Source organism: Malurus melanocephalus, unplaced genomic scaffold (genome assembly GCF_030028575.1).
Source record: "Malurus melanocephalus ecotype Western Australia unplaced genomic scaffold, MMel_1.1 scaffold_298, whole genome shotgun sequence".
NCBI lineage: Eukaryota > Metazoa > Chordata > Aves > Passeriformes > Maluridae > Malurus > Malurus melanocephalus.
Window position 1 is genome coordinate 607,782 of NW_026623530.1, and position 11,740 is coordinate 619,521.

Sequence of the window (11,740 nt, forward strand, 5' to 3'; positions counted from 1 at the left end):
TAACATCCTTTACCTTCAGCTCAGGTCTGGGCTTTGTGCCTGCTTTCACATGGAGGCAGACAGACATATTGGGGAAACCCTGTAAAGATTTAAAATTACCTTATATCACAGATATGGAGGGGAGGCATTGGTTTACACTGACGGAGGATTTATCTTAAACTTGCTAACCTGAAGCAAGATTTTAGAAGGCAAGGAAACCAATATRTGGAAATAATAGTGATTRAAAGCAGTTTTATATMTAAARCATGCTTTTCTCACCCAAACCAAATTGTGGAAGCACTGCTCGCACACCCAACATGCAAGTAAAGAGGATCTAAACCAGTTGATGTATTTTGGCATGGCAATTGTTATTGCTAATGTACTTYATTGGGTATTCAAAATCAACAATGYGTGCCACGTGTGAMTGCTCATGTGTGACACACCTGCTGTTCTGTCCTGTGATCATTATGTAAAAGATGCTGTTTGAGAAAGAAAATTTTGGATTCATCAGTTCTGAAGTCAGACATAGGCCCTAGCTGGCCTTCATCACAGAATCACAGAATGGCTTTGGCTGTAATGMATCTTCAAAACCATCTCTTTTCAGCCCCCTGACATGGGCAGGGATGCCTTCCACTATACCTGGCTGCTCCAAGCCCTGTCCAGCCTGGCCTTGGACATTTCCAGGGATGGGGCAGCCACAGCTTCTCTGGACAGCCTGTGCCAGTGCTTCCCCATCCTCACAGGGAAGAATTTCTTTCTGATATCCAGTTTAACCCTGTCCTCTGTCCGTTTGAAGCCATATTCCCTTGACTTTTCCTTTCTCTCTTGAAAAAGAAAGACAGCCCAGCATATCACYATTAATTCTCTTGGTGTCAGTCATSTTGACATTTGTGATCAGAGCGCTGTGAGAAAATGTCCTAAAACTCCACTGTAATGATTCCTRTACCACCTGCAGATCCACTGAAGCCCTGGATGAGGCAGGGTTTTAYTTCTTCTGTGATTCAAATCCTACTGAGACCAGCCAAGGACTCCTCACTGAATCAGGCCCTCTGCCACAKACTCTGTCAGCAATTTGCTGCCTGCAAGGACTGAATAAACGAGCCTAAGAAGGCTGGATTCAATTATTGGTTCTGTTACTTGCCCTCTAAGTAGGTTAATGGACTTTTTTCTCCTCTAACTCTTGTTCTCTTTGGCTTATTCTTGTGGCACCAAAGCAACATCCATCTCCACTGGGCAACTGAGATGCTGCTATACTGCAGATGCATTCCAAAAGAAAACACATATAATTAAATTATGTAAAGTTCTCAGTTCTTCTTAGTTCCTCATGCTAAATAGCTTCACAACTTCATTCCAGAAGAGACAGAATGGACACTCTGACTTGCAGCAAGCGACTGTATAAGCCAGTATCTTCAATGGGCATGTAAACAGTATAAACACGTTTAATACTACCCCTCATCTGACCATTTTCTGTGTAGGAAACTTAATGGTTGAAATATGTCCAGTTAGAAATCTCCAACGGATCTGTCTTCCAGGGACTCATCTCATGCCCATGGTCCTGTTTTGTGCCTACTACATGATCTCTTTGGGAGATCTATGGGTTAACTTCTCACTTCATGGACTTTGGTTGCTCTTGGACCCACATACAGTGGGTGAAACTCATGATGTGAGTTTCTGTGTCAGCCTGTCCAGTGCTGCAAACTTTGCAATGTTTACCCAGGTAAGCACTTCAGCCAAGCGACCATGCTGTGGGGAGTTCAAAATTGGTGTATCTTTCATGTAACACTTAGGTCTTCAAACACTTCTATAAGCTGGTGCCTCATGCCCCTTTCCCTGTAAATGTCAGCCAGGCCCATGGCTGCAGCCTGGTTCTGGCTTGAGGCAATGCATATCACAGCCTGGAAGCTGAAAAGCGCCTCAGAATAAAAGGCTCTTAGATTGTCTGCCAGTGCCTCAGGAAATGAAGTACAACTCCRCTCATAAAATGTCAAAGGTGTGTCAGTGTGAAGAAGGAAAAATAAAAGATGAAAAGTTTGAAAAGAGGTTTTGCTAGCAGCCAGGAAAATGTAACTCTTTTTATTTCATTTTTTTCTGCTTCTTCTGAGCTTGAAGCTTTGTTTCAGTGGAGGGGAAAAAAAAGGGAAAAAGGGTTAAAATGGAGTGGGAACAAATAAGTGTGTATTTGCTTTGTATCAAAGATTCATGTGCATCAAGTGATGAAGTCCTTGCAAGTCTTTAACACCTTACTCCAGATCGTATCTCCAAAATTCCTTCACTTCTCCTCATTTAGGAGCCAGGACAGGAGCTGCTTGCTGTGCTCGGCTGTCTCACAGGTATGGTCATTGCTCTGGGCAATGCGGCTGAGGAGATGATAATCTTTTTCGGTTTCATGGAACTTCTTTCAGTTCTGGGCATGTTTCAAGAGGCTCCAAACTTTGACTGACTCAAGGGCTACAGGGCAGGAGAGGCAAAGGTAAGGGAAAGATGAGTTCCCCAAATGAACATAATCAAATGATTGCTGCAGAGCTGAAGCAGAAATGATGCAGCACACCTTTCTGCCTTGCTCCTTGGAGCCCCAGGCAGAGGCTGGTCACACAGAGTTATCCTCAGCCCCCAAAAAGGACCTCCATGGATTTTCCCATACATCTCAGAGCTCCTCTCCTTTTCCTTTGGCTTCCCTACCATTCTCAATGCCCACTCTTAGTGATCTTCCAACAGGGGTAGCACCCCCTGATCACCCCAACGTTATCCACCCAGCTCAGCCAGCAAAGGGGTTTTTCTTCCCTTCCTGCTGCATGAGTACAAGGCACAGCCACTTGGCTTAGGGCCAGCAAGGCTTCCTTCCATCACTGGATTGCCATCAGTTTCTCTTCCCCCAAGGGCCTCTGTCTGGCTCTCCTCCACTAATGTTCACTGTTTCATACCAAAACAATCAGCCAGCACCAATGCTTATGTCTAGTGAGACCAGTGAGCAGTGGGTCAAGAGTGCACCCAAGGAGAACGTGGTGTAAATAACTGACTCCATCTGTTTTGGGTCAGAACAGCTTCAACTCATCAGAGCAAACCAAAGAGCCCCCACGAACAGTGAAGGGGTTTTCTGCATCCATCCAGGGAGCTGGCACTGGAAGAAGCCAAATATTCTCTCAGTGTTCACACTGTCAGGCTCTGAGGTATTCATCTTCATCCCAAAACACACTTCTCACRGAACACTTCTGTGCTTCTAAATCTGACAATGGGAGAGCTAAGAAAATGAAAACTGGGAGGATGATGCTGAGCCATCCTGCCTCTTGTACAGCAGCAGCCGCTCCCACATCTGGGATGCCCCCTGAGAGGCATCAGGACACAGCACCAGGCTGCTTGGTTTTCATSCTGCCATGGGCATGTAAAATGAATGATTATATCCCTATCCACTTTCAGCTCACTGCCATGTGGGGAAGGTGCAGGGAAGCAAAGGGGTTGTTGCAAACCCAAGTTGGAAAATTTTCTCCTTGGGTCCCCTCCAGCAGGCTCAAATATTCAGCGCAGTGAATGGCCAGGAGAGAAGGGGATGGTGGGCACTGCTGGTGTTTAGAACATGTAGGTACCAAATAAAGATCTAAACAGGTCTATCCCTGCCCTGTCACCTCTYCCCAGCCACAGCCTTTTGGGAATAAGGGCCCTCCTCCTCACCCTTCCTTCAGTAAATGGATGAAAATTTACAAYTCCAAAGTGGACTTCAGCTTTGAAATCCAGGCTTGGTTTTATGTCCTCAGTACCCACACAAATATTTTCAAGAGAAATCTGGCATCTTGGATGACTCCACTATTGAGGTTTGCCTAAAAAGGGATTCCAGTAGAGCCCTAGTTCAATTGCCGAGTTCAACCCATACATCATGTCCCTACGGTTTGTCTCAAATCGAGTACCTTCTAAAATTAGGATACCACAAAATAGGAGTAAGTTCTGCAAATTCAGCCACAGACATTGAATTTCTCTTGCAGTGTTCCTTTTGTCCCACAAACAGGATTTCTTTCAGTCCTCAGACYAGCCAGACACTATTCCTAACATTTTTCTTAACATTTCCTAAAGTACAATTAATTTTAAAATTTAATATATTTTTTTGTCCAGGTTTTCAATAAAAGCCTACAACAATATGTAGCCTCTGGAAACGTTGCCATACAATAGTGATATTTACAGCTCCTTCTGCCCAGAGCCACCACATCGTTTTGACTGCTGTCAGTGCGGCAAAGGAAGCAGAACTTTGGTTATGCAAAGGGCAAGACTTTAGTATGAAAAGTACCAGTGAATTCCCACAGGGACATCCGCCTGTCCTGAGTCCTCTCCTCTTTTTGATGCAGTTTGGATGAAGCTGTGGGAGCTGATGGTGCAGCTCYATCAACTGATGTTCCTGAAGTAACCACAACCATCTCCCTGTTGTGATCACATATGACACTCATTTCCCAAAAAGAAATTGCACTGCCTGAGAGAAGGAAAATCACTCACAAGCCTTGATGGCAACTAAAGCCCATTTTTGTTCCTCTTTTTCAAGAGAACTGCAGTTTGTGATCCCTTACTCTTTGTTGTTAGATAATTGCATCCTTGGTAGTCCAGCATTTTTCTGCACTGTGTCAAAATCCTTGAAACATTCTGTTGTTTCAATTGGACTGGCTGAAAACCTGATAGGATGAGCCTGAAAATAAACTCCCAGARCTAAATAAAGGAACTACTTCTTGCACATTTCTTGGTGTGTCATTCAACAAAGTGATGGGAGCTGTGATTTACCATCTCYGAGAACAAAGATCCTTTTAAATGTGATGTAAATAAATCTTCTCCTTCCTCACTAATTCAGTAGCAGCACATGGTCCAAACTTTTGGAGCAGCTTTGAGCTCTGGTCCTGAGTTGTCCTGCGTGGTAGACAGAAGAAGCTGAAATCTCTGGACAAGATGTCCAACTTGTGCTAAGRGGAACAGAGCAAAGCAGAACACCTCACTGAATGTGGCTTACCCTGGCAAGCATCAGAGAGGTCTCTAAGAGCTTGTTGGCTTTGSTCTGTGCTGGAAGAGCTGCAGCCCATCACTCTTCTGCTGTTGTCCAGATGAGAAATGGGGATTATGCTTTTCCTATGCTCTGTTTTAAAATAAATAACAGAAGATGATTTACCTCTTTAGAATTTTATTTTGCTGCCAAGATAATTCCTCTGTCGGCACCCTTGTTCCCTGCAGACACCATCTCYAASTGATCTGAGTGGATTTCCCTTTTTYCCTGWTGYTCAGGACYGACCATTCTCCTTTGAGATATAGGAGAGAAACAGCATTTTCTCTCTTCTGCATCCACTCTAGATGAAGATGTGAGCACAGCTGGAATTAAGGCAGGTGATTGGGTGAGCTCATGAGAAGTTTCCATGGAAGCTGTGGCATTAAACCCCTCCATCCTTGGATGGATGGATGGATGGATGGATGGATGGATGGATGGATGGATGGATGGATGGATGGATGGATGGATGGATGGATGGCAATACCATCCCCAAACACTTCCTTGCACATTTGCTGGGAGCCTAATGAAATCAGAATGAAGCAGCAGCCTGTATGCGGAAAAGAAATTCAAGACATTAAGCCAAGGTCAGATTAAGGTTAAATGGAACCCAAATCTTGCCCTGCAAGAAGAAAAACTTACCTGTCTCATGGAATTTTCTCTTTTCCCCCCAAGAGTACTGTAATCACCAAAATTGTAMTGTTAGGAGCTTAATACATGTACCACAGGGTGAAATTAAGGTTGGTTGAAATCATCTGATGGGCCAAATCTGCTGGGTCTGCTCCAGCTCCATGTACTCCACTGTCTAAAGGGCTGATCCCTTTGCACAGAAGAATTTSTTCTAAATGAGGATGGTGAAATACTGGCACAGRTTGCCCGAGGAGGTGGYAGATGCTCCATCCCTKGAAACATTCAAAGCCAGATTKGACAAAGTGCTCAGAACTGAGCACCCTGGTCTAGTGGGAGRTGGCTCTGCTTATTGTCATRGAGTTYGGGTWRGATGGTTTTTAAAAGTTTCTTCCAATCCATTCTATGAGTCTATGGTCCCAAAAGGCAGAAAGTATACATCTGCCCATGTCTAGGGGAAAAAAGATGTTAAATTTGTAGGTCACACTACAATTTGTTGGATTTTTTTTCTTCTTTCTCTTACTCCTTCAGTTAGGTTCTGCATAGCCTGTGGTTGGTCTCCACATAAAACCTACTCCTAGATGCTTTCCTGATTTCCAGTTGTTCAGGATCTGGGCTCTGTTCCTGGGTGCACTGTGACTGTGAGGTTATAGCTCTGGATGTATTTGAGAAATGGAACACACACCACCTGCAAAAGTAGGATGTGATAAAAGACATGCTGCTTGYCACCTGCAAACTTGTGATCCAGATATCATAGAGCCCTGGAAAAGTTTGGATCAGGCTTTTTTTTTCTGCAGCTGTCAGCTGTCTTTGTAATTGGCTGTATAGCCTGGAGCACCGGGAAAATTCTGAGCTGCTTCTGAATATCCCAGACCAGGCTAAAATCATGCAGCAAATTCTGGTGCTCTTGGTGGTTGTCTCGGTTTAGAGGAAATTTTAGGAGAAAATGCTTTGCAATGAATGCTTCATTTTAAAAAAGGATTTCAGAATTAAACAAATAGGATCCTGTTGAACCTCCKTTGTTGGTCTCCTCASAGCAGACCAAGCTGGTGGATTTAGAGTCYTTTCTTTTGTTGATTCAGTATCTCCTGAGGTCTGTGCAAAGATGGGGTGTCCCCGTGGCTTCCTCGCCAACTGGCTCCTGCCCATGGTCTGGTTTGGACTGAAAGCCAAACCAAACAGTCCAAGAAAAAACAACAGAAGCTGCAGAAGAATTGGTCCTGCAGTCCAGGGAAAAACTTCTTGCCTAAGCTAACAAAAACCAAGCTGGCTAAAAGCAACAATGCAGCCTCCCATCTGCAAGCTGAGTGCCGGTGATGAGAGCTCTTGAACTGAGACCCCTCTAAAGCTCCTGTGCTCCTGCCCATCCCCTGGACTCACCTTGAAGCTACAGAACCCATTTCTGGGCATGAAGCAGATTATCAGGAATACAGTATTATCAAAAAAAACACCCCAAGAGAGCAGTTTAGTCATTTGGTTATAGGCAGATCAACTGTCTGGTGTGCTGTGTTGTAACATAATCACTCTTTTATTTTTTTCCTTTTTTCCTTTTTTCTTTTTTTCCTTTTTTACTTTTTTCCTTTTTACCTTTTTTCCCTTTTTTTTTCTCCTTTTCTTGTTTCCCTCCTTTTATCTTTCCTTTTTTCTAGTGGTATCTCTGCCCCTCCAAGAGAAAATCCCCAGGTAAGGGAGTAGYCAGCTGTACCTGGAGCTTGGCTATTTCTTTTGTCTTTTCTTAAGTACTAGTCGTAATAGTTTCTTAGCAAAAAATCTGACAAAATATCCTAAGAGAAAAAAAAAAGAGAAAGAAAATCCTAACTTCTTACACCCTTTTAAAAGTGCAAAAACAAAGGGAAAGACGTCAACATTGCATAAATTTCTCCTTGCTTGTCTAACAACTCTGAGTGGCAAATGTTGCACAGAATTAAGCAGGGTCAGACCYGGAGGGAGCACCAGAGGCTGAAGGGTCCTTTGCATTTTCTGCTTTATTGCCTGGTCTGTCTCCTGTGACTTCATCCCACGAGGCTGTCTTCAGAACCAAAATCATCACTGCAATATCACATTTTTTAAAAATTTTGCTTGTCACAGTATTTCTGTCCCAASCCAGAAGCAGCAGGAATGGGGTGTGTTCAGACTCAGCACAAGAAGGAATTGMCAGGGGCTAGAGGGTCCTGTCTTCACTGGATGTGGCTTTGCATTGCTCCCTGCGAGTATCCAGAAGAGCAACAATTCATCTACCAAAATAAAAGTAAAATTAATGACTCCCACTCCCACCAGTTTTGGAAAGAAATTCACAACATGCACCCAAGCCCTCTGAGAATTCTCTGTTTTCCATCTAGCTCTCCATCCAGTCATAACTGACTAAACTACTTTATATGCTCTTGGATTCTGGCCCAGAAAATCTGTGGTTTCTTAAAATGTGTGTATATCTATACACACTACTTCATACCAGCCAACACCTTCTGAAATGTAGGTGGCCAGAAATTGGCTGATCTTTTCCTATTACATATTTTAAAARTGAGTTGACATTCATATATAAATTCTACATAAGCTTCATGGAGTCTTAGTACCAATATGGAAAGAGAATGTCAACAACTGCTCAGCTGCTAATATGGGCTGGAGATAATAAGGAAGGTAGCCAAGCAAATTGTATTTCCAGGAAATTTTGTCAGTCATGTAAAAAYGGAAGGGCTTGGGGGGAAAAAAAATTGATTCTTTTCATGAAAGAAGTAGGTACTGTGAGGTCAAAAGGAAATTTGAAAATGGATGTATAGGGTCCTAATTTACTTTAATATWTCCTGTGCAAAGTCTTAAAGTTAAAGATTGATTTTTCCAATAAACATTACAGACTTAATGACCTGGAGGTATGATCACAGATCACGTACCAGATGGAGAGCTACAGAAAAAGAGCTACAGCTCTTAGAATGCATTTTGTCTTCCTTCTTTTTTTTTTTTTTTTTTTTTTTTTTTTTTTTTTTTTTNCCTCAGGAAAACCTGCTTTAGTTTGAAAGAAAGGTATCAGATCTGAAGCATGCAGTAAGAAAGACTCCAATTACTAAAGCATGAATTAAGAGGGAAGAATTTGGCCCAAAACCAAACTCAGGAAAACACATATATMAAATATAATTGAAATTTCAAGGGTTTTTGATACACAAATTCTATTTATAACTTGTTCTCAGCATCACAAATTGAGTAATCATGAAGTCTTAGTTAAAGCTTTTATTTTCCCAGCCAAAGGAAGTGTAGTTTTCACTTAAATGAAAACTACTTTCAGAGTCCTGACTTCAGCACAAGCYGGAATTAAAACTAAGCAGGCACATTCAGACAATGTCCCGGGTCTGTGTGTCTGCACCTCCATGGAGAGGAACATTTTGACTTTTATTTTGCATCATTTTTCTTGGGGCAAGCACACTTTTCACACACACACACAAAAAGTACACTAAGGACTCTTAAAAGTTGGATTTCAAATGAAATTGGGTTGTTCTCTTGAACTCAGTCTTTTTTTGAGGGGATAGAATTTTTTTTTTCTGGTGCACTTTTGTGTATGTTTGCATGTTCAGATTTTAGGAAGTGGAAACTAACAAAATAAAAAGCCATCCCTTCAAAGCAGAAAAGTATATTCTCACTTCTAATTTTCACCCTACATATGGACCAAGGAATCACAGATTCACAGAAYAGTTTGGTTCAGAAGGGGYCTTAAAGATCATCTCRTTCCACCCCTTGYCATRAGCAGGGACACCTTTCACTAGATTAATTGACTCCAAGCCTCATCTAACCTGCCTTTGAACACTKCCAAGGATGGGGCAGCCACAGCTTCTCTAGACAGTCTGTGCCAGGGCTTCAYCACCTTCACAGCCAAGAATTTCTCWCAACATCCCATCTAASCCTGTCCTCTGAYAGTGTGAAGCMRCTGCCCCYTACCCTGTCCCTCCAGGCCCTTGTCCAAAGTCCCTCTCCAGCTCTTYCAGAARCATTTTAGGCTCTGGCAGGGACTCTAAGAATGATTTATCACAGATTGATAAATGCCTTAGAGAGAAATCCTGTTTTCTTTCTGCCTTTTCTTTAGGAGCACACAATTTGGAATGAAGCAACAACTCCAAAGGCAGAAAATGGGCAGGCAGTCGGAGCAGAGCCATCACCCTTGGTCACTACCAGGAACTGAGGATCGGTGTCTGTCCCTGATTTTAGTTTTTCTTGACTAAAAGCGTTTGCAAATACATCCTGGTATTTCTGAATTTATTTCATGATAGCTTCTGCCACAATATGTTCCCTGTAGGAATAATTATTTGTTCTCCTGGGTGCGTACAGCAGGATACATTTTTGCTTCTGCTGTCAGCTGAGCCCCTGATCCCTCCCACCCCCTTACAACTACAGCCTGTGACTTTAACACCTTTTTTCTAGGGTTTGGACAAAACCATCTTTGTTTCCAGACCCATCCAGCCTGGTAAGGAGACTTCATTGTTTCTGAAGGTTGGTGTATCCATGCATTAGAGCTCACTGATACTCTGCCTCCTCATCATCTGTGTCAAGGACACTGAGCCACTCCAGGGATGCTGCACCTGTTGTCACCCCAGATGTGATCTGCTAGGCAAAAGGGACCCTTCACTGAGGGCATTTTCATAGCACATTTGACTTTCCTAAAATACTCAGGTTCATGCAGCACTTTCCAGTCCCATCGTTGCTGGGTATCTGCTAAGAGTCACAGAAGGCAGGAGAGGACAGAGAAGGGAAACTTGAGAGAAATGCTGGAGGGAACCATCAGATTGGGTGCTCCTGGTAAAAAATAGCTCAWCCACCTACCAATCTTGTCTCCTTCTTGGAGTTAACATTGCCCAAATACTATGTGAGTTCAGTGAGAGTTTCTATTAGTCATGGGCCTKAGTTTTTCCTGAGCATTCCTGTAGTGAATATGATCACACACCCTTAAGTCAGGAAGAGCAATCCAGCTGTGTTCTGAGGCTAGGAGTGAAGGGAATGGTGATCAAACAAGTCTGGAAAGCAATTACCCTCAGATGTGACAYTGTGGCAGGAGAAATCATCAAGAAGTTACACAGAGCATCCTGCACATTCACACTGTTATCATAACCCGGGTTTAATCACTCCAAGCTTAGACAGGGATTTGGTGACCAGTAATTTCAGAAATTTCTTTTATTTTGCTAATTTTTGTGAGCAGGCTGCTGTTTTGCAAGTGAAAATGATCTCTTGCTAAACATGGATCTGCAAAATGAGCAATGGGGCTGAAAGTTTGGGATCTGATTTATTTCTTTTGGGCTCTGCATGGAGCTTTCAAAGTGCRGAAACCTGCATCAAAGAAGGAGGAAATTATTTGAAGGGAGTCTRCTTTCAAGAAGAAAAGAAATAATTKGCTGAATGTTTTAGGTACTGCTGATGTTCTCAAATTTAGGGCAAGGAAAAAATCAGGTTTTAGCAGCAGATCAGTGAGCAGGAGCCAACTCTTTGATCTGTGTCTGCACGAAGTGGGGTGRTGTCCATGAGTTACAAGGAAACTATCATTCTTAAATAAAAGAACACTGGCTAATTAAACTGAGACCCCCCAGTGACCAAATGATTGGTCTGCAAGTTCGAAAAATCACTATCCTGCAGTGCTCTTCAGCTTGGGTAAATCACTTAACCTCTGTGTTTCCCAGCCCTTCGCTCTCTAGCCTTTGTCTAGTAATGAAAACTTCAGTATGATTTACACAGAGTGGTATGAATGCATTTTCCTCGTCCTTCAGAACCTTGATTMTGACATTAATCAGACCTGCACTCCCTGACATAGCATATGGTTAACTTCCACATGTCCTCTGTGAGTCAGGCTGCTCTTTGGGCTGGCTGCTCCAAGGATCYCTGTTAATCATCATGGAGTTAAAGGTTTGGAAACCCAAATATTGGAGTGTGGGGGTCGAGCAGGGAGTGTGGTCCCATGAGACAATGGGAAACACTTAGTCTCTCATTCTTCAACTCCCACACTGTGATAGGGCAGCCAGRACTTCCCAAAATAGTATCTATTTGTCCAGAATCTTCGTATAAGAAATGCTTACAATGCAGAGCATTAGCCTAACTCATCCTGGATGTATTGGATCGACAGCACTTGCATATCTGGTCATGTCATGGCCAACAGTCTATGGA